At 42.4% G+C, this 23,650-nt stretch overlaps 1 protein-coding gene across 9 annotated transcripts in view; it reads left to right on the top strand.

Moving 5' to 3' along the window:
* The first annotated feature begins 4,198 nt into the window (after window positions 1-4,198).
* The window catches only part of Crebrf (CREB3 regulatory factor), a 67,737-nt gene continuing 48,285 nt past the window's right edge, over window positions 4,199-23,650 (top strand). For 7 of the 9 annotated variants that reach the window (XM_027425177.2, XM_035447294.1, XM_035447293.1 and 4 more), the window contains exon 1: window positions 4,199-4,334. The gene's annotated coding sequence lies outside the window, so the exon portion shown is untranslated. Of the gene's footprint in view, window positions 4,335-5,113; window positions 5,696-23,650 lie in introns of those variants that run through there. The other 2 variants (XM_027425179.2, XM_027425174.2) reach the window with 2 other exon arrangements.

The raw sequence follows: 23,650 nt of genomic DNA, 5'->3' as shown, positions 1-23,650 counted from the left end.
AATAATGGGGTACTTGGGGCCTGAACTGGATGTTTTCAGGGTAAAATAAGAAAGTGAGGCTCAGAGCTATTACATAAGGACACTGTCCCATTGAGAGATCACAGTGGGAATCACATCCACCCTAAAGAATGCTTTTTAGATGAGATGAATGAGGGATGTGATCCAATTGCCAGCATCAATGAGCCTCTTTTCGACTACTCAGCAATACTGTCATATTCTCAGGAAAAAGTCAGTGCCTAGTGTCAGGGACACAGCTTTTCCTGGAGATTTTCCAGTTCTGGGTTAATTATTCTCGCTTTTGAAGCTGCGACTCCCGACTGTATCTCACAGTCTAGAGTTGTCCACAGAAAAATCACTTAGCCCCAGAAGGTTGACACTTAAACAGACGTGTGGAATCAGCAAGCAGGACCCAGTCTGCTCCAATGAGGATTCACACACAGTGCAATCTTTAGGTCATAAGGCAATGTAGGGTTGGGTGTGGGGGTGCCCATCTGTAATCCCAGCACTTGGGATGCAAAGGCAGGAGGATCAGTTGTTCAAGGCCAGGCTTAGCCACATAAGATCCTATCTACAAACAAACAAACAGAAATAGTAAGAAAATGCAAGGCCTTTGATAACTTTTCTTTAAAGTGATTTCTCTGTTTTTCATGTCATTAGGGCATACAGAGTCACAGAGCATGATCTGCTCTGTGTAAATTTCTTATGGGGAATAATCTGGAACCCTGGTCACCTTGGATAGCATAGCACAAAATTAGGGTCTTGGCCAAAGTTTGTTCTTGAGACAGTATCTCACTTGGTATCCCATGCTGGCCTGGAACTCACATAGTTCCACCTACCTCTGCCTCCTGAGTGCTGGGATTAAAGGTGTGCACCTCCATTGCCTGAAGCATTTTGTTTTTTGGAGGGACACTCTGTTACCCAGGCTGGTGTCAAAGCCCTAGAGTCAACCAACTCACTTGCTTCAGCCTCTTGCACATTTAAGTTTAAAGTGAGGGAGATTGGATATGGGGAACACCTATGAAATCACAGAGCCCAAACAAGTTAACAGTCGCCAGAAATATTTTTGTACTTTTTTTGAGACAAGGTACATACTATGTAGCCCAGAGTGACCTACTAGAATAGGTCTTTTTGCTTGAATCTTTTTGAGCTATTGAGTGTTATACCACATATGAATGCTACCTATTGAAAAATAAATTACTTTGAGGAATTTAGTGGCATCCTATGCATTTCTTATTTTGTTTGTACCATTGTCTCATCTTTGTGTAAAGTCTTGTTTTTCTAATCCAGGCTGTTCTACTACATACATTTTTTTCTGAGCAGCATTGTTACAGACTTTTGGAAGTAGTAATGCCAGCTGGCCACCACTTTGTGGCTAGAATAAAAGCCTCCTAACCCTCAAGCCAACGCTATCCCTGAGTCTTTCTGCCAACTTTGTAGTAGAATCTGGCTGCATAAAGCCTAAAGAAACACAGATCAATCATAAGCCTGTGATTTCATTCAGTTCCTGAGCAGAATCTAAACCTTGATGGAAAGTCTCCACTGGACAAAACTCAGTCCCTTGCTAGACAACAGAAAACACAAAGGCTATACAGTGGTGTAACTGACCAGCAGATGCCACTAATGGCAGAGCCTTGTGATAGGATATGAACCTGCTGCCTGGTAGCTATGCAAATGCCTATGTCTGAAAGGTAGTTTAATAACAGAAGGGCTAGCCATTTGCTAGAAAGCTTCCAAATATGGCTCTCTGAAAGAATAAGCAAGGGGGGGAACTTCTGGAGATTTAAAACATGAACATCACATAAATAAATCCAGGGACATGGTTCCAACTTCTCAAACCAGTTTTTCTACTGGATTTTCAATTTTCCATTCTACCTAATGGGGATAGTTCGACACAGCTATGGTCAGACTTAAGACAATTATAGTCTGTTTAGTTCCCAGGTAGTAAATACTCATCACATCATTAGTCATTGGGGTCCAACTGTGTGCTTGGCATTCTGGAGGAGAGATAAACTGTTTTACTTTCTTCCTATGCATCTACAGTTACCTATTAATCTGGGATCCAAAAAAATTGTTTTAGCCTAATATGGTGGTTCATGCTTGTAATACATGTACTCTGGAGGTAGGCAGAAGCAGGATGGCCACAAATTTAAGGTTGGCCTGGTCTAGTGGCTGTTAAATTGCTGAGTTGTCTATGCTGTTTAGCCTACAGCTGATCTTCTAAATGATGCCCTTAGGATAGTCTAATACTACTACTGTTGTAGTATTCATTATGTGCTAACTATGGCAGGCATGCTGGTTATATGACTTATTTTTAGACAATATTTTTATCTTATTTTACATATGCATGTATATATATATACATCGTGTGTATGCATGCTTGCACTCGTGTGTGTGAATGTGGGCATGCAGATGTGTCATGGTGTCCAGACTTGGGTGTCCATCCTTGCATTCCACCGTTTGAGATAGGGTCTCATCATCACTGTGTATGCCAGGCTGACCAGCCTGTGAGTTTCTGGGGACTCTCTTATCTCAGACTCCCATTTCCCTGCAGGAATGTTGGGATTACAGATGTTCCTGATACACAGCCAGCTTTTACATCGATTCTGGGCATTCAAATTCAGGTCCTCACATTTGTGTTACAAGTGCTTTACCAACCCAATGTAAATTATTTCACTCAGTTCTCATTCCGATTCCAGTTTCATCAAGCTTTAAATAATCTGTACTTGTTCACATGTGGTCCACCAAGTATTCTAATCCAGCGTGTTACTAAGTCAGTAACATAGTGACTGGCTGTATGTCTGGCATGGATGGCAGAGGATGAATCTCACATTGCTAGTCCCACTCAGTCTTCTTCAGGAGCATGATCTCAGCAAATCTTTCTTATTCCCAAGTTATGGTGGTTTGCTTTTGAACCAGGGTACCTATCATAATGTAGCTTGGGCTTGCCCTAGGCTTCCCAGTGCTGGTGTCACAGATGTGTGTCACCACATCCCATCCCAGCCCGTGATTGTGATATTGATACCCCAACACTTGCCAGGATGTATGCCATAGTGGCAGTCAGGGCCGGGGTAGGGGTGGTTCTTTTTTAGGGGCGGTGTAAGGGTGGGTTGAGACCTGTTTTTAGGAAGACCTGGCTATCATACAACTCAGTGTAGCTAAGAATAAACTTCACATCCTCCTGCCTCCATCTCCTGAGTGCTGGGACCACAAGGGTTAACCACTATCCCCAGCTTCGAAGCCACATTTTCAGTGGCAGGTATTCCCAAGGGAAACTGATATTTGGAGGGAATCTGATGAAATTTCTCTGTCCTTTAATCCTCTTTCCTCTGCTTAAGAAAATACGTTTTCTGTGTTCGTGTGTATGTGTGTGTGTGCTGGTGCAGACCTGTAACCACAGACCCAGAAGACTAAGACAGGAGGATCCTGAGTATGAAGCGAATTCTGGAAACGCAGGCTGTGATAACTAGGTAGGTTATTTCCTCAAACAATAATTCCTTTGAGTGTTTTTTCCTTTTGAAAAATGGTTCTCTTATTGCATGTATCTGTTGGGAGAACTATTTGAAATAACGAAGCTACCACATACTACACATCCAATAAACTGTCAACAGGATTAAGAGTCACAAGCAAATCCCAGGATCATGGGCTAGACAGGCTTGTCTACAGAACAAGTAGTAGCAGTTTGTACAGCTGGATACAGGCTCTATCTCAAAAGTGCACGCAAGTGATCCAGGGTCTGGACATCCAGACTTAGTGAATATTAGTTGATAAATAAGGCCAATTTTATCGGGAAACCGGGAAGTCATTTACGAAACAGAATATCCATACAGCCACCTACTAACTAATATTCCTTTAGTCCCCCGTAGTTCAGTTAAACCGTAAAGTGAGCATTCGGACACCTCGGGCCTCATCTTAGTTCTGAGCCTCCAGGCTGAATATGGAAGCCTCTGAAAAGAACATCATGCACGAACGCGAGCCTGCCGCTCGCCAGTCCCGGCGGCCCACGCCCACGCTCAGCAGCAGCCTCCGAGCTCCCGCTCCGCCCTCTCTTCCTGGTTTTCCCCGGCAACCCGCCCCTCTGGCATCACGTGACAGGGCGCCGGCCGGGCCGAGCCCCTGATAGGTCGGGCTTCAGGGCCCCTCGCGATTGGCCCGGGGCGGCGGGCCCCCGCCTCCCTCCTCCTCCTCGCCGCGGCCCACGTGAGGGGGGCGAGTCACGCGATTTCCGGGAACCCGTCAGGAAGGACATAAACAAAACAAACCCGAGGCAGCATGGAGAGGGGCCGTGGTCGCCGTAGCGCGACCGAACCCAGCGCCTGAGCCACCTTCAGCCTCAGGTGAGCGCCGAGCGTCCGCACGGGCAGGCGGGGTGCGACGGCTGAGAGCTACGGGCATGGGGCGCGGGTGTCCGGCTCCGGCCGAGCGGGGCGGGGGCCGCCGGGCCGAGGCGCGCGGAGCGGGGCCGCCGGTGCGAGCTGGGCCAGGCTGCTCCCGTGGCCGACGGTTACATAAAAGGCGGGAGCGCGGACGGGCGTCCGTCCCCTCCTCGGCCCGGCCCTTTGCGCTCTCGGGAGCGGGGGCCGCGGCTGCCGGCAACCGGCCTGTCAGAGCGGCGAGCGGGTGGAGGGGCCGGGAGGGAGGGGAGGAGAGGGGCGTGTGAGGGAGGCCGGCACGGCTGGCGCTCGGAGGGCTAGGGACAGAGGCGCGGGTCAGGCGAACTCCGGGCAGGGGCGTCTAGGGCCGCTGCTCCCCCCCGGCCCCTCCCCGGAGACGGCGGGCGCCGGGGGCCTCCCTCTCGGGATTTGTTTATATGTCCTCTCTAAGCAGCTTGAACGGCCCGGAGGCGGAGCCCTCGCAGGCGAGTGGCGGCCGATGCTGTCCAATGGAGGAGGCGCGCGGGGGCCCTGGCGCCAATGGTCGCAGGGAGGCGGTGCCGCGGGCCCCCAGTAAGTTAGGCTGTGCCGGGGGTGGGGCGGGCGGGGCGGCCATATTAGATGGGAGGGGACGGGGGTGGGGGGTCACTGAGCTGGGCGGAGACGGGGCTAAGGGCAGGGAGCGGGGCAGGGAGCCGGGGCCGGGGGCGGGCCGGGTGTCGGCTGGAGTCCCAGCGGACCCGGAAGCCGCCTCGAGGATCCGGACCCGGCTCAGCTGCTCCCGAGTGGAGGTGGCCGGGAAGTACCGAGTGTAGTCTAGCCTCCCAGGGGGCGGTTCCTGGGACTAGATGGAGCTTAGTCTCTGGCTTCTCTTGCTCGGCCCTCTGCTGCTTGACAAATCCTGCCGCCAAACCTTGTAATCGCCCTCTTTTAAACCCGAGAAAGCAAACCGTTCTGCTGTTTCTGAGCGGGCTTGAGTCTTATGACTACCTTAAGGAGGTATTTGGGTAACTATCGGTGTGTTTTTGTACCAGGCCTCGAGTAGAGGCAGTCAGTCAGAGGAACTTGTGCATTTCTGGGTTTTGCAAAGAGAAAACCCGGACTGGCAAAGAGAAAGTTGAGGGCTGGGCGGAGTTTCCTTTTTTTTTTTTTTCCATGTGGACACCTTCCAAAGATCAGGCCCCTGTGCTTCTAAATCTTAATTTGCCTCTCTTGCTCACATACATTGGAAACTGACACACATCAACTTCATGAGAAAACTGATCTGTGAGGAAAGTGTTTAGGTCTGAAAGGTTTTTAGGATTTTGTCTTTCCAGTACCAGCAGGTGAGAAAGAGGATCAAGGTCTGACTTTTTAAAAAACAGAAAGTAGTAGTTCTTTGTAAATCATGTGATATATGGTAAAAATGATTGTCACTTGATTGTACTTTAAATTATCATTTTCCAGCGCTATCTAGTCTAAAATAACAGAGATATACCAAAGGGGGAAATGGTATGGATATGTAATTAGAAAACCACTTATTTGTGTTGTGATTGCCTTGGCACCATGCTAGCCTTGTTAAATGCTTATTTAAGCTTCCCTTAACATGAGCTTATAGCCTGTGACCACATTCATATTGCCAAAGGTACCAGGCTATAGATGCATCTTTGTTTAAGCACTTAGGAGTAGGAACACACTGTAGATACGTCATTCTGGGGTGCTCTTCAAGAGTTGAGCTGAATAATCTTAACAAATGGTAAATAAATTAATCATCAACTTTGGTATTAGTTTTATGTGACTGACCCTCAGTTTTGTTAAAACTTGGTAAAAATAATAACCCCAGATTATTTGATGTATTTTAAAAATTAAGTATAATTTCTATTTATTTGGGGTTTTTTTGGAGACAGGATTTCTTTATGTAGCTCTGGCTGTCCTGGAACTCACTCTGTAGTCCAGGCTGACCTCAAACTCAGAGATTTGCCTGCCTCTGTCTCCCAAGTGCTGGGATTAAAGTACTACCGCCTTTATAATTACCGCCTAAAATTATAAAGTATAATTTTATAGTAAATAAAATATTAACCCTATATTTTATCACTTAGTATTGTATTGCTATCTCAATCTGCTATAATGCCATAATCAGTTATAAAAGGAACCAAGAATTGTTTACTGATACCCATACTACTATTCAAGACAGTTTTCATTGCTTATGTAATAAACTTCTTAAGAATGGCAATAATATACACCAGAACTTGTTTTGACTAAAATTCTTTTACATGCTTAGTATACTTTGGAGTTTAAAATTTTTAAGTAAATTAGTAAGCTTTGGGGTTTAAAGAATTGTTGAGACAGGGTTTTTCACTTTGTAGCCTAGTTAGTTTTGAACTCCAGGGCTTCAAGTATTTCTCCCATGCTGGGACTTCAAACAAGTACCACTGTGCCTAGCACTGGAATTTTTAGTATAGTAAGAATAGAAAAAGGATATTTTTCAGGACCCATTTTGGGTTCTCCATTTACCTTGTCATTCTGAATGTTGTATAAGAAACTGAAACTTTGATGAAGAAGATAACCTATTTGGTTGGCCTGAGTTCTAGAGCAAAAGAATAATTTATAAAAGTCCCTGGTTTGGGGATTAAATACAAGGGATAGTGTGTGTGCAAAGACATTGTATCTTGATTGAATCAGTGTAGTGGTTTTTATTTCTGTTTTTTGTCTGTCTGTTTTTGTTTTTTGGAGACAGGGTCTCTGTTTTGTAGTCTGTCTGTCCTGGAATTCACTGTATGTAGACCAGGCTGGCCTTGAGCTCACAAGGGATCTGTCTTCTCTTCTTCCTGAGTGCTGGGCTTAAAAGTGTGCACCACCACACTTGGCAGAGTAATGGTTTTTAAGATAGTAAACAGAATTGGCTGTTAGCTTTTAAAGCTTAATTTTTAGTCAAGACTGACAATGGGATTTTGAGATTCATTAGTATAGGTTTATTTTCAATTAGGTTTGTACTGGTCTATTTCGGGAAAGGTCTCACTGACTTTTACCACATTCAGTAATGTCTCATTCCAAGGTAAACAATCCTGGTCATGAATTTGTCACACTGTTTTTGTTTGGTCTTGTGAGGTGGGGTCTTTCTGTGTTGCCCATGTTGGCTTTGAATGCCATGAACTTCCTGCCTCAATATGCCACAGTGCCCAGTTGTTAGTTCTAAATTATCCCAGGACAGGAGTAGTTGAACTTCTTACTGAATAGGATTAAATAGTAAATTTTAATAATCTCTATAATAGACTGTTCAGCTCTGGTTTGTATGGTGATAATTGATAAGAAGACAGCATAGAGAATGTGTTTGAGATGTATTCCAATAAAACTTTATTTACTAGAGCAAGCTGTGCCTACTTATAGCCCATGGCCATTGATAACCTCTGTCTGAAGACATTGGCTGAGTTTGAAGTGCTTAGGTGGTAGGGACTTGCAGAGGATGTAAATACACACTTCAGATAGTATTGGCTCAGTAGCCGAACAGAAATATCTCCTGCCTTGAAAAGTTTTACTATAGGAACATAGGCACCACCCTATTTTAGAATTTTATACCCATGTAGATGTTTTGAAACTGTTTAAAGTAACTGTTGGTATAGTTCTGTTTGTTTTAAAGGTGCTTTTTTTTCTTTTTGAGACTTGCATCTTGGTATTTAGCTAGACCGGCTTGAACTCACTATGTTGCCCAGCCTGGTCTATAACTTGTTTTGTTGTTGTTGTGTGATTTTTGGTTTTTTTGAGATAGGGTCTCCAGTTCTCCAGGCTGACCTCAAACTCACTATAAGGCCAGAAATATGACCTTGAATTCTGATCCTCCGTTGCCAGTAGGGGATTATAGGCATTCATTACTATGTTGACAAGAACCTTGTATTTTATTTGTGATAATGGGGTTTTGGGGGGCAGTAGGGTTGAGTCAGGGTCTTTATATAGCCCTGGATGTCCAGGAATAGTCTATGTAGACCATGCTGACCTTGAGCTCACAGAGATCTGCTTTCTTAGCTGGGCGGTGGTGGCACGCCTTTAATCCCAGCACTCTGGAGGCAGAGGCAGGCGGATCTCTGTGAGTTTGAGACCAGCCTGGTCTACAAGAGCTAGTTCCAGGACAGCCTCCAAAGCCACAGAGAAACCCTGTCTCGAAAAACCAAAGAGAGAGAGAGAGAGAGAGAGAGAGAGAGAGAGAGAGAGAGATCTGCTTTCTTCTGCCTCTCAAGTGCTGGGGTTAAAGGCATATACCACCATACCACATCTGGTTTGTGATAATTGCTTGTTTTTTGGGGGGGGGGGTTTCAAAAATTCATTTTCAAATTTTTTTTTTACATTTGTGTATACAGGCCTGCATGTGAAGGTCAGACACCAACTTTCAGGAGTTGATCATTTCCTTTCACTGTGTGGGTCTGAAGGATTAAACTCAGGTTGTCATGTTTGGTGGCAAGTGCATTTATTTGATGAGCCATTTTGCTAGGCCTATAAAATCATCCTCGCTGACTACTCTGATTCATACTGGTAGGACAAAGTAGACTAGGAGAGATGCAGAGAACTTCTGTGTTACCTCCTGACTGTAGTGCCACGTCTTGTCTGCTTTTCACAAAATTCATGACCTTTCCCCAAAAAATATTTGTAAGAAGTTCTCTAAGCTCCTGTTCTACTAATTCCGGTTACCCAATTCTTTCTTCTCATCTGTCTGTTTTGAGATGACAGTCTTAAGCTAGACTTGCACTATGTAGATGAAACCATCCTTGAACTCCTGATAGTCCTGCCTCCACCTCTCACATGCTGTGATTACAGACATGAGACACCATGTCCAACTATTTTGTCCTTTCAACACTAACAGTGCTTTGATATCTCACTTAAATAGATTTTCTTTCTTAAGATAGTGTCTAACTATGTAACTGTGCCTGGCCTTGAACTCAAAAAGTCCACCTGCCTCTGCCTCCTGAGTACTGGGATTAAAGGCGCGTGTCACAGTGCTTGACTAAGCTTGCTGATCCTTTATTTTTTCTAGATGGGGTTTCTCTTTTTTTTTTTTTTTGTTCTCGATGTCCTAGAACTTACTCATTAGACCAGGCTGGCCTTGAACTCAGAGATCTATCTGCCTTAGTGGTCGGTATGTGCTACCATGCCCATCAAGCTTGCTGATGTTATCCTGTGGGTTTCTTGGGTGTCTCTAGGCACCTTCTTGAGTATAATATTGTGTCTGAAGGTTTGAGGTGATGCTCTTAATAAACTCCTCCTTTGCTGCTGCTGGCTCTTCCTGATAGACCTGCAACCTTCTCTGTCACAGACTTGCCATTCATTCACTGAGGAATTTGAAACACTACAAGAATAATTTTTTAAAGTCCTATGGCTATAGGGAAGAATTCGGGGTAGGGTAAATGTACTTCTGTTCATAAGATTCATGTAGAGGGGCTGGAGAGATGACACAGTGACTAAGAGAACTGGCTGTGCTTGCTGAGGAACCCCATATAGTTCTCAGCACCCACAACTATTTGTAACTTCAGTTGCAGGAGATTCGTACACCCTTTTCTGGCTGCTGCAGGCACTTCCTGCTTGTAGAGCACAGGCATGCATCAAGACAAAACACTCATACACCTAAAAATAATAAACCTTTTTAAAACAAAGAATCAGAATACCTTAAAACAGCAAGGCTTCAAGCATTCCATCAATGTTGTCAAATGGGGTAGGGGGAGCTGAGGAAATGGCTCAGTGGGTGAAGGTGCTTACCACCAAGCTTGATAACCTGAGCTCAGTCCACTGGTGGGAGAACAAGATCTCCTCTGACTTAACTTTTGCACTCATACACACAAAGAAATGTTATAAACATTTTAAAGTCTCTCTCTCCCTCTCTCCCTCTTTCCCTCTCCCCCCATCTCTGTGTGTGTGTGTGTGTGAGAGAGAGAGAGAGGGGGGGTGGTATGTGTAGATGGCTATGGGGGCAGATGTTGATGTCAAATGTCTTCCTCAGTTGCTCTAACATCATTTATGTACTTGAGCATGTTGGTGTTTGTGGGTGGGTATGTGCATCCTGGTATGACAACTTTATGAAGTTGGTTCCCTCTTTCCACATCTATGTGGGTTCCAGGGATTGACCCCAGAGCAAACACCTTTACTCACTGAGCTGTCATTTCCCCCTCATCCATCCATCTTTCTTTCTTTCTTTCTTTCTTTCTTTCTTTCTTTCTTTCTTTCTTTCTTTCTTTCTTCAGAATGAGCAGATGTATTAGGAAAAAGAAAATTCCCGTGAGTGAGTGAGTGAGTGAGAGTGTGTGTGTGTTTGTGTCACAAGGGAGAATAATTTGAGACAGAACTTGTCACTGAACCTGGAGCTGGCTAACTGGCTGGCTAGCGAACTCCAGGGATCTGCCGTTTCCTCCACCAGATATAGTCCCAAGGCTGGGGTTACAAATGCAGCACCCACACCTGGCTTTTATATAGGTTCTGGGGATCTGAACTCAGGTCTTTGTCCTTATGCAGTAGACACTTTATCCACTGAGCCATTTTTCCAGCACAACTTTTACAGAGTTTTTTTGTTTGTTAGTTTTGATTTTTTGAGACAGATTCTCACTGTGTAGTCGTGGCTTTCCTGGATGGAACTCATTCTGTAGACCAGGCTGGCCTTTAAATCACAGAGATCCACCTGCCTCTGTCTCCCAAGTGCTGGGATTAAACCACCTGGCCTTTTACCGGTTTTTAAACTTACATTCAGTAAGGTTTTGTCCTTACTCTTGGACATGAGTTGTCTATAGAGTAACCGAGAAGACAGCTGCAGCATCCAGTGTTCAGCAGCATTTCAGAACTTAGGGTTTAACTGTTAAAGTTGGAGATGCTTTATAGAAATGGTATGTGGGACTGAACTAAGTCCTAAGGAATGGTAAGGGAAGCACTCTGGTCTAGTTGAGTAAGTATGCAAGATGTGTAGACACCAGGGCTGTGGGATGGGAGTGGCTGATGTGGGAGATTTAGGAGGAAAGAACTTTTGCTTTCATAGTATTGTCTAATTTTCTTGGCCTGTGCTCTGCATGGTTGAGTTCTTGGTGTCTGTCTCTTTCTGTCACCCCACCCCCATATGCACTTTTATTGTTCTCTTTTCACTGTGCTTTCTTTTTGGGGAGGGAGGGAGGGAGAGAGAGAGAAAGGGAGGGAGGGAGGGAGGGAGGGAGAGAGAGAGAGAGAGAGAGAGAGAGAGAGAGAGAGAGAGAGAGAGAGAGAGAGAGAAATTTTTTTTGAGACAGTGACCCCAGATGGATCAAAAATTTGTGCCATTTGTCCTACTTCAGTCTCTCAGGTGCTAGAATTTTAGGCATGCTCCATTACATTTGGCTTCTTCCCTTGTTTTTAGTTTTTCTTTTAGTCTCTGACTAGTGTCTAACTCACCAACTTTCTTGATTTATAGGTGCCCAGATACCTGTGATTTTGACCCTTATCCTCATTTCTTCTACTCTTGGAAGGTTTTACTTTTACCCATTCATTTCATTATGCTTTTTAATTTTTTTCTGATGCACTTATATTTTTTACCCTTTCTAAGCTTACTTTTATTTTCATTGTGTTTATTTATGAATGTATAGCTGTGTGCACATATGCAATGGAGTGCTTGTGGAGGAAATGCTCAGGAGTCAGTTCTCTTTTTCTACTGTGTGGGTTTGGGGAAATAAACTCAAATCATCAAGCCTTGTTACAAATGCCCTTATCCACTGAGATGTCTAGATAGCCTTCATTTTTTGAACTTAATTTTTTACTTAGGGTCTTACTATGTAGCCTTAGCTAGCCTTGCACTCACTTTGTAGACCAGACTAGCCTAAAACTTCCAGAGATCCACCTGTTTTCTGAGTACTGGGATTAAAGAAGTGTGTCACTACACCCACCTTATTTTGCTTATTGAAGCAGGGTCTCATAATGTAGCCCATGCTGGCTTTGAATTCGGGGCAATCCACCTGCCTGAGTCTCTTGAGTGCTAAGGTTACAGGCATGTGCTGCTATGTCAAGATAGAAATCTCTGTAGAGTAGACATTATTAAAGATTGTCACATACATGAAACTTCATTCAAACTCAATACTGCCCCCCCAAAAAAAAGTGGAAGAAGAAAAAATGTTCACAGAATTTTGAGTTTTAATAACTACTATCTAGCCACTGCTATGATTAAATCTGTAATATTTTTGTCACTGTACAGTGCCTCCTTTCTGGTTAGCCCTTCTCCCTCACCATAGGCGCTAGGCATGAAATTGCTTTGTCTTGTTATGGTCAGCAATGGAATTTCATATAAATTTTATGTACTACATTGTCTTTTGAGTCTGACCTCTAATGTTCTTGAGATACCCTGTGTGCCAGTTTGGTCCTTGTCAGTTATTCTGTGGCTATACCACAGTGATTCCCTGCTCACCAGATGGTAGTGGTTGAGTTGATCCAGGTTTTAGGCTGTTGTAAGTTGTGGGTGAAAACATTTTTGTGCTAGTGTTTTAGTTTTTCTAGACAGGGTTTCTCTCTGTAGTCCTGGAACTCAATTTGTAGACCAGTCTGGCCTTGAACTCACAGAGATCCTCCTGTCTATGCTTTCCAAGTGCAGGGATTAAAGGCTTGTGCCACTACCACCTCCCGCCTGTGCTAGTCTTTTAAATAGCTTTTCTAATATTAGCCACCTTTTACTTGGCATCCCTGCAGAACTATTGAGAGGAAATTCCTGGAGTTGGCTGTCTTCATAAATTGACTGTGTGTAAGATCTATAGTTTGGAGTACCTGTCAGCTTAGATGCCTATGTATGAATGGTCTGGGTAGGCTAGGGAGCATAGCTTAGAGGAAGTAGTCTCACCAGGGTTCAGTGGTCATCTTCTTGGGAGTATGTACCCAGTGTGGTTAGGTCTGATTTTTTTCTTTTTGTTAGGGAACAAGCTTGTTTCACATGTAAGTCCCTTCTCCCTCTCCCTCCCCTCACCCCCATCTCTCCTCTCCCACCCCCAATCTACCCCCCACCCCATCCACCCACCACTCCCCAGGCAGGGTAGGGCCCTCAATGGGGGCTGTGCAAAGTCCACCAAATCTTCCTGTGCTGGACCTGGGCCCTTCCCCATGTGGCCAGGGTCAGAGTGTCTCCCTTCACGTGGGATGGTCTCTCAAAGTCCCTTCTTACACCAGGGAAAAATACTAATCCACTATCAGAGGCTCCCTGGAGTGCAGAGGCCTCCTTATTGACATCCATGTTCAGGTTCAGGGGTCAGGATCAGTCTTGTACTGGCCTCCCAGACAGCATCTGGGGTCGATGTGCTCTCCCTTGTTCAGGCCAACTGTTTCTGTGGGTTTCTCCAACCTGGTACAGACCCCTTCGATCTTCATTCCTCCCTCTCTTCAACTAAATTCCAGATTTCAGCTCAGTGTATAAGGTCTGATTTTTTTTACCTGCAAGAGAATAATATAGTAGGAATTAGAAATGTGATTGAAATTTCTAAATTAAGTGCTAGCAGTTAAATTTTAAATTGTTAACAAACATAAACAACCCCCAGAACCAAACAACCCTAGAATGGGATCTAAACGGAAGCATTCTGTGGGCATTGAAATCTGGCTATGGTCCATTTTGAGACTTTTGCTTTGAAACTTTGACTTTTGCTTTCAGTTTTATTTATTTTCTAGACAGGGTATTGCATATCTTAGGCTCTCCCTGAACTCACTATGTAATTGAGACTGATCTTGGAATCCCTCCTGCCTGTATCTCCTTAGGCCTGGGATTATAGGTGTGTGCTGCCATGTCTGGTTTATTTATTTAGATTTTGTGTATGAATTTTGTGTATGCTGTGCAAGCACTCAGTCTGCCAGCAGAGCTACATTTGCACTGAGCTACATCCTCAGCCCAGTCTTCTGTATTGAAATGTATTTTCTTCTGGTAGTTAGGCCATCCCCTCTCCCCTTTTTTAAATAGCTGAGTATAACTTGCTTATTGTCCAAATCCTCAAGTTAACATTTTATTTTATTTGCATGAGCTCATCTTGGCACATGTCTGGAGGTAAGAGGACAGCATGCATTTGCTAGGGGGTTTAACTCAGTTGGTCAGGTTTGGTGATAGGTGCCTTTACCTGCTGAGCTGTCCTATGATCCTAGATCTTCAAGTTTAGAACTAACAAATCACTAAAAAAAAAAAAGATTTTATTCTTCTGGTTGTAGAGATATTGAGAGTATTAAGGGGGCTGGAGAGGTGGCTCAGAGGTTAAGCGCACTGGCTGCTCTTCCAGAGGTCCTGAGTTCAATTCCCAGCAACCACATGATGGTTCACAACCATCTGTAATGAGATCTGGTGCCCTCTTCTGGTCTGCAGAGATACATGCAGACAGAACACTGTATACATAAAATATATATATATATATTATATATATATATATATATATATATATATTTTTTAAAAAAGAGTATTGAGTACCTGCCTAAAGGATGGTTGGGACCAGGTTCTGATTATCCTATGTTTTTTTCTCCTTGGATAACCGTTGATTGTATTCAATGCTATGTTTTCTTGACAGTTGGAATAATCTGTTTCCCTTAGTTGGTTTATTTGGACCCTTTTGGAGATAAGTATGACAAAGATGAAACTTTACATTTATTAGAAACTATATTGAGTATGATAGACGTGAGTTGTCCAGAATCTTTGGTGAAGCCAGTATAAAAGTTAGGACTCATGCAGTTGTTGGAGCAATGACAGCAGTGAAGAGGCTCTTTTCCCTTGTACTCTATCTGCTAATTCTTTCATGTTACAGAGATGATTAGCTGGCAGGTTTGTGAACTGTTTTGTGAATTCCAAGATTGTTTTTCTGATTTAGCCAGCATAATTCACAGTGACCCTCAGAAAAACTGAGACAAGAGTAATAAATAACCTTGAATGGTCCGAGTAAATGTATTTTATTATATTTTTGAGAAGTGGGATTGCACCTTGTGTCTCCTACATGCTAGCAAGTACTCTATTACTGAGATACACCCCAAGCCTCTTTTTTAAAAACTTTTTGAGAGCTTTTTGAGTACCAGAGCTGTGTCTTGAACACACAATTCTTCCATACCCATCCCCTAGAACAGTGTTTCTCAACCTTCCTAAGGCTTCCATCCTTTAATACAGTTCCTCATGTTGTAATAACTCCCAACCATAAAATTATTTTCATTGCTACTTCATAACTGCAAATCTGCTACTGTTATGAATCTCATAATATAAATTATCTGATATGCAGAATACCTGCTATGTGACCCAAAAGGGGCCTTAAGACCTCTAAAGGGGTCATAACCCACAGGTTGAGAACCACTGTCCTAGAAGATGTAATTGTGCCACAAGTCTCAGCTCTTGAGTATCCCTTATTCACTTTAATTCCAGGCAGCTGGAATTATTTGTGATAAATCTTGTGATAAGTTTGGGAATTAGACTCTAAACTCGTTTTGGGTTTATACCGTCATAACAGCAGAATCCTTGGAATTTGATTAAATACTAAAGAAGGAATCTGAGGAAATGGCCCACATTTATTGTCTATTTTGTGTTCTGACTGTACACTTTAATCACAGAATCACAATATTCCTGCAAAGTAAGAGATGGCAATTCTTACATAAAAAGGCAATTAAGTGTCTGGAATGATGTTCTCAATATTTACTCAAGAAATAGAACCCTTTCCTGGCATGGTGGTGCTTGTCTGTAATCACAGCGTTTTGGAGGCTGAAGTGGAAGGATCATTAGTTTGAGGCCAGACTGGGCTATGTAATAGGCTATGTTTCAAGAAAAGAGCAACAACAACAAAATAAATTATAAAAGGGAAAGAGTAGGCTAGGTTGTTCCACATAGAGTGTCCAGGACAGTAAAGGCTGCATAGAGACCCTAACCAAAAAGAAAAAGACTTTTGGGTGGTAGTTGTTAGGGTTGTCTTTGTTTGAGCTTTGCTTTTTTCTTCTCTCTCTTTTTCTGAGACAAGGTTCACTCTGTAGCCCAAGCTGGCCCAGAATTTACTGTGTAACACTAACCTTCAACTTTGAGCTGTCCTTCTGCCTAAGCCTCCTGAGCTTTGGAATATAGGCTTGAGCCACTGTTTTTGGATTTGTTGTTACTGTTGGTTTAGGATCTAAAAAATGTCTGTGTGTGTCTGTGTATGCATGCCTTTGTATCGTGTGTGCCATGTGTCCAGTGAGGCCAGAAGAGGAGATGGGAACCTCTGGAGCTAGAGTTAGAAGTGGCTATAAGGTTTCTGATATGGGTTCTGGGAACCAAACTCAGGTCCTCTATAAGAACAGATGACCACTGAGCCATCTCACCAGCCCAGTTTTGATTTTGTTGTTTTTTTTTCTGAAGATTTGTTTTTATCTGTATACATATCTGTGTATTCAATATTCACATGAGTTTTGATGGAGGGCAAAAGAGGTTGTTGAATCCCCTGGAGCTGAAGTTACAGGCAGTTGTAAGCCACTCAAAATGGGTTCTGGAACCCAAACTCCAGGCCTCTGGAAGAGGCCCAGACTGTTTTGTTGAGCCATCTCTCCAGCCCCTAGTGTTAGTTTTTGAGACAGGGTCTTAATGTAGCCCAGACTGTGAAACTCAGTGGTCATCTAAGATGGCTTCAAATCTTGATGCTGCCTCTGCCTCTCCCTAGTGCTGGAATGGCAAAGTTTAGACTACAATGTTCATCTTAAGCAGAGTATTTAATCTGGAATCTCCTCATATAAGTCTTTCTGGGCAGTAAGCTAAAACAACACTTAGCTTTTGTGTTCGAGTTGAAAAGAGGTCACTGGAAACTTCATAATTCCTGTAGCCCTGTGTCTATAACTTGTTATAGACCTTGTTACCCTACTGTCATGCTTATGATACAGCCTGTTTCAATCATTTGAAAGGTGTAAAATTCAAAAAAGATGGGAGCAGCCCGAGTCCCTGAGGACAGGAGCACTAGAGGTTGGGAGGGTACCTGGTCTTGGTGCATACTCTGTATTCATTGCAGCTTGTACCAGTGCCAGTTTTTAAGCTGCTGCTCTTAACCATACTGTTCTTAATGTTTTGTAGATTTCTGTAGAACATTTGAGAAACCATCTGTTAAGGGAGATGGATTCTTTTAAACAGTTTGAATAAAAGACATGTCAGTTCAAAGCCTGGATTAAGTTTTTTTTTTATTTTTTACTGTCCCTTCCCCCTCCAGACAGTGTCTATGTGTAGCCCTGGCTATCCTGGGACTTACTCTGTGGACCAGGTGGCCTTGAATTCACAAAGATCTGCCTGCCTCTGCCTCCCGAGTGCTGAGATTAAAGGTGTGTACCTTTATTTACATTTTAAATCATAAGCCTTTATCCTGACCTCCATAAACAAAAATTATTGTAGGTCTCTAAAATCAACTCAAGTTCACACAGAGTTTTGTGGGAAATAAAAAAAAGTTCAACTTTTAATATTTTTACTATCTGATGTTAGTGTTTTAAAGACAAATTAGGAAGCTGTTGTAAGATGCTTGGCACACATGGACCACTATGCTCAGTAAGTAAGCATTGAATGTCAGACTTCTTCCTAATGACCTCACTGAGTACGAAAAGTGCTTTACTTCTGACTCATTGTCCCCAAGGATCTGTGGTCTTCAGAGATTTTTCATTCATTGTCTGCCAAGCTGCCCAATTTTGGTCTCACAAAGGAATTAGTTTTGGCACTATAGTGAAATAGACAAAGGAATTTGATAGTTAGTCTCAGAGACGTTACTGTCAGTGAAAGCAAGGAAGAAGAAAAACGTGAGCAAAAATACACAAGCCAAAGTCTCACTGTTGGAGAGCCTTAGGGGACTGGAGTTGGCTTGTAAGCACCTGAAGGATGCCAGGGAGTTGGTACAGTCGGTCTAATATTCATGTTTATTTGAAGTGGAAGATGGGGTTGGGAAGATTGTTTCATTTGTTATCTTGAATATTTTAAACAATACAGAAGACTTAGGGTTGCAGGCACATACCTGTAATTCAAAATAGGGCCTCATGCCAGGCATGGTAGCACATACCTATAATTCTAGTGTTCAGTTGGCACAGGCCAAAGAATTGAGTTGTCTTTCAGACTGAGTTTCTTTAGGGAAATAGGGCTGGATGTGGTGGCATAAACCTTTAATCCCAGAGAGGCAGAGGCAGGAGGATCTCTGAGTTGGCCAGCTGGATCAACATAGTGAGTTCCAGGCCAGTCAGGACTACACAATGAAACTGTGTTTTAAAATAACAACAACAACAACAAAAAACAAACCCAACAACAAAACAAACCAAAAAACCCAAAAAACAAAAAGTGGGGGTGGGGGAAACTTAAGACCTAGAGAGAGGAAATTGTATAGGCAAATGTTAGAATGATTCAGAGTAATGCAGGCCAAATAAAGGTTAAAGTTAGAAAGGTGTATTTGTTTGCAGTGTCAGGTAAGTGGTCAGTATATCTTTATTAATAAAATTAGTGAATTAGTAAAATGGTTAGGGAAGAGTTAAATCTGAGATCAGTCCTTCACATCTGGCTGTCAGAAGAGATGGTTCTGTTTTGGAGTAGGCGCACTTGGAAGAATGGAGTTGCTGTCATAGTGTCTGTGAGGTGGTGGAGTGTCAGCACAGATAGCCTAGCTGAAGATGGTTCCTGTATGCGTGCATATTGGGAAACTGAAGGAAATTTGGGGTTGAGAGTAGAGTGTCTGTGGTAGCAGGTTTGTTGAGAGGCATCATTTAGTTAATGACCTTAGCCAGATCGCTTACTTTTGCTAAAGTGTTGTTTTGTTTTATTTTAATTAGTGTACAATAGACTGCATGGGGCAGTGGTGAACTTTCACTAGTATAATTTTACCAAAACCCTGACTCCTGTTACTTCTCCAGCTTTGAATCTTGTAAACAGCAGTACAAATATAAACTGAATATTTTGTCTGTAGTGATCACTAAGAATGGCTGGGTTAGAAATGTTCTCTGCTTATGTTGAGAATTTTCCCATGGCCCTGTGCTCTAGAACAATTTAAATGCATAAACCCAGACTTCTAGTTAATAGTTTTGAGAAATAAGAAGTAGCCCTTCCATCTAACTTAGATTAATTCAGAGGTGTGATAGTGTTTTGTTTGTTTATTTGTTTGCCTAGCTTTCCAAAGGAAATGAATAAAAGTATGAGAAGTCTTGTGTCTTCAAGACCTCAGTTCAAGGAGAGAGATCACTTTTTTTAAAAGATCATTTTATGTGTATGAGTGTTTTGCCTATGTGTATTTAGGTGCACAGTGTATATGCCTGACACCCACAGATGTCAAATGAGGGCTTTGGATCTCCTGGACCTGGAGTTACACATGGTTATGTGCCACAATGATGGTATTCAATGAACCTGTGCAATAGCAAGTGCCCTTAACCACTGAACAATCTCTTCAGCACCAAGAGAGAGCACTTTTGAGACTTACATACTCTTAGGTCCTCAGGATTTTCATCAGAATGTAGCTTTCAATTGCAAACTTACTATTCATCCATCCATCCATCCATCCATCCATCCATCCATCCATCCATCCATCCATCTATCTGTCTTTCTATCTATAGATATACTTTTTTTTGGTTTTTTTTTTTGAGATAGGTTTTCTCTGTGTAGCTTGGCTATCATGGAACTTGATTTGTAGACCAGGCCGGCTTTGAACTCACAGAGATCCATCTGCTTCTGCCTCCCAAGTGCTGGGATTAAAGCCATGTGCCACCATGATCGGCCAGCCCTTATATTTTTAAAACTCTTGTACAACTAATAGAAGACTTGAATTGACTGTACAATAAAGGGGTTTGTAGGGTAGGAGTGTAGAAGGATCACAGTAGCTCAGTACTGTTTGGGCTACTCAAATGACCTTTTGATCTTTATTTTTAATAATATTTATTCTTTGAGAATTTAATGTATGCATACACTATGTTTGATCATATTCGCCTCAACCATTCTCTAATCCACTCCCTTGATCTTTAAGAAAAATCTAATCTGTCGTCTTAGTCTCATCTTGCCTTGTCTGTCTTTCACCTTTAAGATCTAATAGCAGTAGGACTTGAGAAATAAGTAATGAGGGTCTTACACTAATAATTTTTGCTTGATGATGCACACCTTGAATTCCAGCACTTGGGAGGCAGAGGCAGACAGATCTCTGTGAGTTAGTTCAAAACCAGCTTGGTCTACAGAGCACAGTTGTAGGACATCCAGGGCTGTTATACAGAGAAAGCCTGTTGGGGAGTGGTTCTTGGCCCAAATTTTAATTTTCTATTTTGGAATTTACATGTCTGTAAATTATTAAGTCTAAAGAATACTATTGAAGTGTAAAATGTGATTTAACTGAAGTTCTTAATACAAGGACAGGACTTGCATTGTGAGGGGGCTTCCCCCAGTACATTCTGGCAGAAGCTTTTGCCTCCTTAATAGTGTGAAGGTGTTGGGACCTCTTAGCTCTGCTGTACTAGCAATTAGTGGCTTGATTAATTTGACTAGAGCAGAGTAGTTTTCAAAGGGGAAAGAATTGAAGAGAGCAAATGAAGCATAGCAGAATGAACCATGTGTGGCAGATGGGCTCTGGTTGGCTAAGGTACTTAGATGACTTACTTTCTTTTCAAACAAGAGAAGTCTTCTGGGGGTGCACGTGACCAAATTACTGTTTGTCTCCTCTTTCTCCTTCCCCTCACATCTGTTTCCCTTCTTCCTTCCTTTGCTTCCTTTCTTTCTTTAAGCCTCTGGAGAAACCCATTATTTAAATTAGTTCTTGGAATCAGTTCCACCTGTTTTTTATTTGTTTTTGTGAGCTGGGATCTCTATATATATACCTTGGCTGTTCTAGAACTTGCTGTGTAAACCATGCTGGCCTCAGACTCACAGAAATCTTCTTACCTCTGCCTGCTGAATGCTAGTATAGCAGGTGTAAACCAATGTGCCCAGTGTTAGTCACCATATTTTATTTTATTTTTGGTTTTTCGAGACAGGGTTTCCCTGTAGCTTTGGAGGCTGTCCTGGAACTAGCTCTTGTAGACCAGGCTGGTCTCAAACTCACAGAGATCCACCTGCCTCTGCCTCCCGAGTGCTGGGATTAAAGGCGTGCGCCACCAACACCTGGCAGTCACCATATTTTAGAATGGCCTGTCTGTATTAAGACTTTAAAAAAAATCTGGAGTACAGACTAGTAAAGATTAGGACAGATTAAATTAACAATGTCCTATGTGTTATGTATATACACTATATACACAATAGAATATAGTGCATTGGTATTTCTTGCCTAAAATACTTGGAAATTTGCAAGCTTGTGTTTATTACTTTATTCACTATAGTAAGGAATTGGAACCAACCTAGTTGTCTTTTTGTCTTGCTAGTGTGTCTATTGCTATGAAGAGACACCATGACCAAGGCAACTCTTAAAAAGGAAAACATTTATTTGGGTCTGGCTTACAGTTTCAGGGGTTTAGTCCTTTATTGTCATGGTGGGAAGCAAGGCAGCATGCAGGCAGACATGGTGCTGGAGAAGTAGCTGAGAGTTCTACATCTTGATCTGAAGGTAACACCGGGTGTGGTTTGAGCATATATGAGATTTCAAAGCCCACCTCTACAGTGACATACTTCCTCCAACAAGGCCACACCTCCTCCAACAAGATCACACCTCCTAATAGTGTCCCTCCCTACAAGCCAAGCATTCAAACATGAGTCTCTGTGGGCCATACATATTCAAACCACCACACCATCAACAGGCAGATGGATAATGAAAATCTGGCACATATATAAAGTGGGTTACTATGTATATTATTAATAATCAAGGCCACACAATCTCAGAAAAAAGGAATCCACATGTTCTTCATGTAGTTCCTAGTGTAATGTACATGTGTGTGCATATACACTTAATGTATATATATGGGTGTAATATTACATGTAGAAAGGAGATCAAGAAGGGCAAATAGGAGGTACTGAGAAAGGATGGGATTTAAATAATGAACACATGAGTTATGAAAAAAGATAAAAAGCTAATTGTTTTTCTAGTTTTAGCTTTGTCATGGATTTTTTGTTTTTGTTTTTGTGTGATGGATAAATGCATAAAATACATATAATGGATTGTGAAAGTGTAAATCCAAAGTGAACCTCACAGCTTCAGCATGGCTGTTATAACTTTAGAAATTTGTTGTTGTTGGTTTTTTTGTTTTTTGAGACAGGGTTTCTCTGTATTGCTTTAGAGCCTGTCCTGGAACTCGCTCTGTAGACCAGGCTGGCCTTGAACTCACAGAGATCCATCCACCTGTCTCTGCCTCCTGAGGGCTGGGATTAAAGGCATGCACTACCAACACCGGATAACTTTAGAAGTTCTTTGAGATGGATAGGCTTTGGATCTGTCTAATCTTGCTGTGTGATATCTTTTATTTGTAAGTTCTTTACAATAAAATTTTAATTAAGAAGCAACAGTTTAGAAATATAAATTATACATAAAACATCTCGAATTTGTTAAGGGTTCTCATTGTATGATTCTGGCTGGTCTGTTACTTACTGTGTAATCAAGGCTCACCTCAAACTTGTGACAAACCTCCTGCCTCAGCCTCATATGAGTGCTGGGATTACAGGCATGAGCCAGTATTCCTGGTACCATTTTACCATTTTTATGTGTGTACATTGACAGTGTTGTGTAGCCATCACCACTAACTGATCACAAGCATTTAACCATCTCAAACAGAAACTCTGTCCATTAAATCACAACTCTCAGTCCTCTGTAACCTCTGTTATACTTCCTGTCTTTATGAATTTTCTCTGTTCTAGGCACCTGATGGTAAATGGAATCATACAATTATCCTTTTATATCAGACTTATTTAACTTAACACAATGATTTCAAGGTTTATTGTAATGTCTGTTAAAATTGCATTCATCCTTATTTTGTTGTGTGTACATGGATGTACATTTCAGTTGAAATGTGTATATTCAGTTGAAATATGTATATACATGTGTATATTTCAGTTGGTTTCACCTCTTGGCTATTGTGTTTAATGCTGCTGTGTCTGTGGGTGTGTGCTGTTTAAGTCAAGGATAGAGTTGCTGGATCATGTGATAAGTCTTTAATTTATTGAGAAATTGCCAGACTCTCCCTTACTATCTGCACCATTTTACATGTCTACTAGCAGTTCATGAGGGTTCTGATTATTCCTGTCCTCTTCAACACTTGTTATTGTGGACAGAAGTTTCTGTCCCACCTGATCCCATTGCCGTTTAGTCCCAAATAAACACACAGAGGCTTATATTAATTATAAACTGTTTGGTCAATGACTAAGGCTTCTTATTGGCTAGCTCTGTCTTAATTATTAACCCATTTCTACATGATCTTGGCTTACCAGAAAATGCCTGAGTGTC

This window comes from Cricetulus griseus, chromosome 7 (genome assembly GCF_003668045.3).
Source record: "Cricetulus griseus strain 17A/GY chromosome 7, alternate assembly CriGri-PICRH-1.0, whole genome shotgun sequence".
Lineage (NCBI taxonomy): Eukaryota > Metazoa > Chordata > Mammalia > Rodentia > Cricetidae > Cricetulus > Cricetulus griseus.
The sequence above is the reverse complement of the archived record's forward strand: the minus strand, read 5'-3'. Positions and strand labels throughout refer to the sequence as shown.